The sequence below is a fragment of the Malania oleifera genome, chromosome 8, assembly GCF_029873635.1.
Source record: "Malania oleifera isolate guangnan ecotype guangnan chromosome 8, ASM2987363v1, whole genome shotgun sequence".
NCBI classification, from domain to species: Eukaryota; Viridiplantae; Streptophyta; class Magnoliopsida; order Santalales; family Ximeniaceae; genus Malania; species Malania oleifera.
The window spans coordinates 13,391,756-13,398,944 of NC_080424.1; positions in this window are offsets into that span (position 1 = coordinate 13,391,756).

Here is a 7,189-nt window from a genome sequence, read left to right on the forward strand (position 1 = left end):
ATGACTTTATGCTTTCCGCTTAATAGGTGATTTCAGGGGTATTAAAGTAAAATGATTATTAGTATATTTTATATATTATTTGGAAAAAAAGTGGTACAAAATTACAGGTCGTTACAGTTACTATGGCCAACGTCCATAAGACGCATGCTCAGTCGTTCAACAACTGCTAGTGTAATTAAGAATCTAAAAGTGATTCCATCCATTACGAGAGAATATGTCTCCTCATAATCAATTTCGGGTTTCTATGAGAAACCTTGTGCCACAAGCCTTACTTTATATTAAGAAATTTCATTAATTTAATTTCGCTTGCGCACAACCCATTTTTGTATCCAACGGGTTGGACATCTTCTGATGTCTGAACTATAGGTCCAAAAAATTCTGTTTTTGATAAAGAGTTGAATTCTGATGTGATAACCTCTTTCCATTTTGGTCAATCACTTCTATATCTACATTCATCAACAAATTTAGGTTTGAGATCCTTATTATTTCTAGTAATGTCAGTAGTTACTGCATATGTAAATGCATTGTTGACAACAACTTTATTTCTATTTCACATTTCTCCTATGTAATGAATTGAGATCTCATTATTATTTCCAAGTACCTGTCCCTTTTCAAAGGAAGTCTCTTCAAGAGTTTTCTTTTCAAGAGATTCCTCTTCAGGAGGTTCCTCTTCAGGAGGTTCCATAACAGGTATTTTATTTTCAGGAGAAATGAGTTTGTGAAGGTCGAATGAATTACCAACCTTTGTAACCTCTTATGGAGTGTTTACAGATTTCAATTTTCTTCTTCTAAGAGTTTTATCTTTTGTACCAATAGACCTTAAATGCTTAACTTGTCGTTTAGATTTATTAGCCGGTTGTTGTCATTTAGGGGCATCAATACGTGCTGGAATATTTATAGCAAGTATATGAGATTTTAATATGACCTTGGTATCTACAAAAGAACCTAGTATTTGATTTGCAACCCCTTGCAAATGTATAATCTTCTGAACTTCAAATTCACTTTGATTTGTGCGAGAATTTAAATGGGATAAACTCGTGATATTCTATGTAATTTCATATTGTACTTCAGGCATTGATTTTGCTCCCCCTAATGTAGGGAATACTGTAACGACCTGCTTATATATTCATATAAGAAAAGCAAAATAAATAAAATAGCCAACCCGAACCCGTGGGTAGCGGGGACACCTGTTATACACAGCGGAACCTAGACAGCAGTAAATGTAAATCCCAAATACATAACCACAAAATACATAATACCAAAGTCAAGTATATCTCAAAATATTGTGTTTATATACAATCTCTCAAAAATACAAAACATCCCTAGGACCTCACATTAAAATCCTCTGATCCTAGTCCAAACTTACCCTCCTAGCAGGGTAGTACAACTGACTCAATGGCGGTCAGGCTCCGCCGGTCTTTCTGGGTTTCCTGAAAATCATTTAATGTTCGAGGGTGAGACATTTCTTAGTAAGGGAAAATAAACTAAATACAATTTTGTGGTAACATGAATATTTGATGCAATTATACATATGCAGTACATTTCATATATCTATAACATTCATCATAACATACTGAATAATCAAATACTTTCGTATTTTCTAATAAATCATATAGTTCATAAAATGTTTGGTATAGTTGATAATACTGAAAACATACTCAAGATGAATAGCTAGCTGAAGTCATGTATTACCCCCCATGACGGGTTGTGCAGCCCGAAGGCGGGACCTGACAATAGCTGGCCGATCACTGCCGAGTTAAAAATATTTGTAAGTACGATGGGCCCGCCACACCCTGGTCCGTACTGCTAGGTGGACGTCTACAACTCTACACTGAAAGCCACATTGACTATCTATCTCCCATCCCCTTGTGGGGTGGTTAGTACAAGTCTGAATATAGATATCTAATCTATATAGCTACGGTACCGTGCTCCTGAAATTGAACTAAACTAACATCCGGGGTCTGATAACATATAGTACATGATAATATAGCATTTAACATAAATGGATTGATAGCATTTCTATACTTTCATAAATACAGCCTTGCACCGAACATTTCGTAAATATGACCTTCCGTTGAACATTTCATATACACGGTGTAACGACCTGCTACTTATTAAAAATTATTTTTTTTAAAACATCTATCTGAAATAGAACTGATAATAACATCCCAGATCAACTCCCTAAAACAGTACTGAAAATAACTCGAGCTCAAAAGAGCACTAAGGAATCTCTATAAATCATACACAACTAAGCAGCGGTACACAAAACTGGGAACTGCTATATACAATACCAGAAAACTATAAAGCTCTGAAATATAATTACAACAAAAAATACCTAATGACAACATCCAAAACAATCTACCCCAAATCACTGGCATCAAGAATACACCTACCCTTCCAACTAGGGCAGCTCAAGACAATCTCACTACCCGAGAGCTTGATCTGCTGGCCTAGCAGGATCCCCTGAAAAATAATAAGTCATTGGGATGAGACAACGCTCAGTAAGTGGAAATATGCTTTTACTAGTATGTGGCGGCTGACTTAATCATTTAAAATACTGAAATAACACTGCTACTATAATCTGAGAAAACTAATAAATTGTACAGAATATATATCTATCATGTAATCTTTAAAATATAACTGTGTATCTGAGTTTACTATCTGAAGGTACTGCTAATATAATAATATAAACTGCTATTGTGAAATATATCTGTACATAGGAACTTTTGTTATACCCTGAGATTTGTATATCATGACATATCCCCTCATGATAGGGTTGTGCGGCCTGTAGGTTGGACTTACTCTGGTCGGCCCTCCAGGTAAATCAATTTCTATCATCCGCCAATCTGTAACGATCTATGAAGATCCTAGCCCACTGCAATCACTTCAGGCCATCTCAAACCTCTGTCGTCGTCTAACTGGCTACCTCAACCCAGCATGCTAGGGAGACTGCAAATCTCTCTTAGCACGGTTAGACGAAATCCACATACTATCTGAGTCATGCGGTTGCACGTGTCTAAAACTAGCAACGATACCGTGCTCTTCTGTAAATATATCTGTCTATAATTTCCACAGGAATCTGATATCGTATAATACTGTATACATATATAAATATATAATCATCTTGCTGCTTTTAAAATGATTTCAAAAACAACCATAACACTATAATTCTGAGATGTATTATCTGAGATATCTGATTGAAATATATATATTATCTGTCTGTAACATTTGTGTTTTCTTTCTGTACTATCTGTATAAAATATCTGTATATAATATATGTATACTCTGTATATAATATTTGTAATCTTTGAATAATTTTATGTAGTATCTTGATGCTATAACTGTATAATCTGTCCGAATAAACTGTCTGAGTGTTATGGTTTAGAAATCATGTTTTAACCTGGGAAATACTGTAAGCCTCATTCATTGCTAATAATATGAAATATCTGAATATCTATAATACTGTAAAATCTACATATTGTACTGTAATAAACTCATGCCACACATTTGAGTATACACAATCTCATGCTTGATTTCTGTAATTTTGCTATAAAGATAATATTCATAATTCTTTGGAAAAATAATTTGATCTGCATGCTTGTAAATACATATTCATAATATTCTGTATACATATTAAAACTGCCAGCATAGCATATTTCTTTTACCTTAAATCTGAAAAGCCCCTACTAAATTCTGGCCCTATACCCACAAGGTTCCTAACTCAACATACTGAAAACAATATCCCCCAGAACAAAATATCAGTATTTTTCTGTATATAACACTTCTTATAACTGTAGGGAAAGCAGATTCTAAATAAAACACCTTACCCTGGATTTGGGATGAATTTCAAATCAATTTTCCCCACGATCTGCTCCGGTAGACTTGCAAAAAACTTAGCTAAGAGCATCGTGGTGGCCTCAGATCTTCAATCCGACGAGAAATGGGGCCAGGATCGAAGAGAGAAGGGGAGGGGGTCGTGAGAGAAAGAGAGGAGGGTTTCTGTGCTGAAGATTTTGATTAAAAATTCGAGTTTCAGCTATTTATAGGGTCGGACTCGTCGACGAGACACATCACCTCGTCGACGAGATCCTGAAGAGCCCTCGTCGACAAAACCCCTATGTTCGTCGATGAGTCCTATGGGAATTTCTTGGGTTATTACACATGACTTTACGCCAAAAACATTTAATAGACACGGCCTTGCGCCAGCTATCAATCACGACCTTACGCTAAAAATCTCATACATATCATTTTGAGTAAATAAGTCATCTATCATGCATTTCAAAATCATCATATACTGCATTATTTCATAATTCCTAAAAACATGCTTATTCATAAAATTTGCCATAATATAATACATATCATGTAAAAATAATATTCATGCCACACAATGCTGAATAAAATCATACATTTCATTCTAAAATCTTAGTTCCTATATAACAACAGTATTTTCCCCAAATATGCATTTACTCAATAATATTCAGATATAATACATGTTTTTCTGAAAATTAATTTGTTGATAAATAATAGTAATTTGCGTGGAAAATAACTATTTTAGTTTATTCCCTTACCTGATACTGAAAAGAAACCCCCCTAAAAATCTACTCGTCCTGCACCCGCTGGGTTCCCTAAGCAACACCCTGAAACCAACAACTCACAGAACTAAACTTCAATATTTCTCTGTGAATAACCTTTCCTATACCTACAGGAATACCAAATTCTAAATATTTAGCCTTACGTTGAATCAAGGATGAATTTCCAACTCACTCCCACCAACGATCCGCTCCGGCAATTTGGAGAGAACTTCCCTAGGAGCATTGTGGTGGCCTCAGATCGTCGATCCGACGAACGATGGAGCCAAAATCGAAGAGAGAGGAGAGAGAAACTGTAGGGAGAGAGAGAGAGAGAGAGAGATTGATTTTCTAATTTTTCTGCGTTTAAATCCGAGTTTTAGGTTATTTATACAAGGGGCTTCGTCGACGAGGTCAAGAGGAAATTCGTCGACAAACTCTCCCCTTCGTCAATGAAATTCAGAGGCCCAAAATATCCTCTTGGTATCCTCTCGTCAACGAAACACACCTTCGTCGACGAGCTCATAATACAACGTCGTCGACGAAGGCTGATGCATCCTTTCGTTCTATTTCCTTTTTCCTTTCTCTTTAATATTTAAATACCATTATTTTTGGGTCATTACAAATACTGCTTCATTAAAATGACAATCTTGAAACCATGTTTTAAACAAATCACCTATCAAAGGTTCAAGGTATCTAATAATAGAAAGGGAATCAAAACCAGATAGATACCAAACTTATGTTGAGGATCCCTTTTAGTTCTTTAAGGAGGGGCAATAGGAACATATACAGCACAACCAAAAGTTCTTAAATAAGAAATATCAGGTTGTTGCTCAAAAACTAATTGCATGGGTGAAAGATTATTGTAAGCAGTTGGCCTTATACGAACTAAACATGCAGCATGAAGAATAACATGCCCCCAAACAGATAAAGGCAATTTGGTTATCATAATCATAGGTTTAGCAATGATTAAAATCTTTTAATAAAAGATTCAGCTAAACCATTTTGTGTATGGGTATAAGCAATAGGATGTTCAAAATCTATTCCAAGTGACATGTAATAGTTATCCAAAGTTTGAGATGTAAATTCACCAACATTATCCAAACAAATTATTTTAATTGGATAATTGGGAAAATGAGCTCGTAATCTAATCAGTTGAGAAAAAAGTCAAGCAAATGCAATATTACGAGTAGAAATTAGAGAAACATGTGACCATTTAGTAAATGCATCAGTCAAGACCATAAAATATCTAAATGGTATAGATGGTGGATTTATTGGTCCGCATATGTCACCATGAATTCTCTCTATAAGAAATTGGGAAATTAAAGACTTACTTTTGAAATAGATGGTTGATAGTTTGACAATTAATTTCCCTTGAGAGCAAGCGGTACGCATGAAATCATTTGATAAAAGAATCTTCTAGTTCTTTAGTGGATGCATGTGAATTCTCAATGATTCTTCGCATCATTACATCTCCAGGATGTCCAAGACGATCATATCAAAGTGTAAATAACTTTGGGACAATGCAGTTCTAGTGCAAAATATTATATGATTCAATTGCTCTAATCTTTGTATAATACAACCCAGAAGATAAAGTTGATAGTTTTTCTAAAACTTGTTTCTTCTCATAAACAATAGAAGTAATATAAAGGAATTCTTTACTGCCTTCATTTGTAGTTTCAATGTGATATCCATTGAGTCTTAAATCTTTAAAGCCTAACAGATTTCTTTTGGATATGTTGGAATATAAATTTTCATCAATTTGTAACAAAGTACCATTGGGTATCATTATATTAGCTCTTCCAGAACCTTCAATCAAATTTGTAGAACCAGATATTGTATGGGTATCATTATATTAGCTCTTCCAGAACCTTCAATCAAATTTGTAGAACCAGATATTGTATTAACATTTATTGAAGATATGTTCAAGTAAAGGAAATATTTCTTATCTCGAAGAATTGTGTCTATTGTAGCACTGTTAGTTAAACAAACTTTTTCTAAAGACATCTTAGAATCGATCAAAGTTTTAAGACACTTCACACTACAACACATATTTTAAAAACCCATTATTATACTTGATCATAACAACAATATGATAGTTTATTTATTAAAATACAATATTACTTACTGTATATCTTAAAATATTACATCATTATTTTCAACTTGATTTACAAGGAAATCAACAATATCAAGATAAACATAGTTGGATGGTCCAGCATTAAGATTTATTAGAACAACATTATTAGAAAAAATTGTTTCAACTCCTTCACTCTTTTTTTATTTTTTTATTTTTTAGAGGTTTGGTATAGATCTACCAAGTGTCTAGGCGTACAACAGGGACGTGACCAATGAATTTTTCCTTTGCATCTGTAACATTCAGTTTCATGCTGCCTGCATCACTGATTTTGATCATTTACTCGCTTCTGGGGGTCATCCCTCTTCTAGGGGATTGCAGCCTCACATTGATGTCGGTGATTATTTCAACCACGGTCACGACCATGCCTGCATCCTTGTCCTCGACCACGAGATATATTCATATTCACTTTAGGGAATGGGGTCAAACCAGTTGGATAAGTTTGGTATTTTTATTTTTATTTTTATCAAAAGCTCGTTATTTTGCT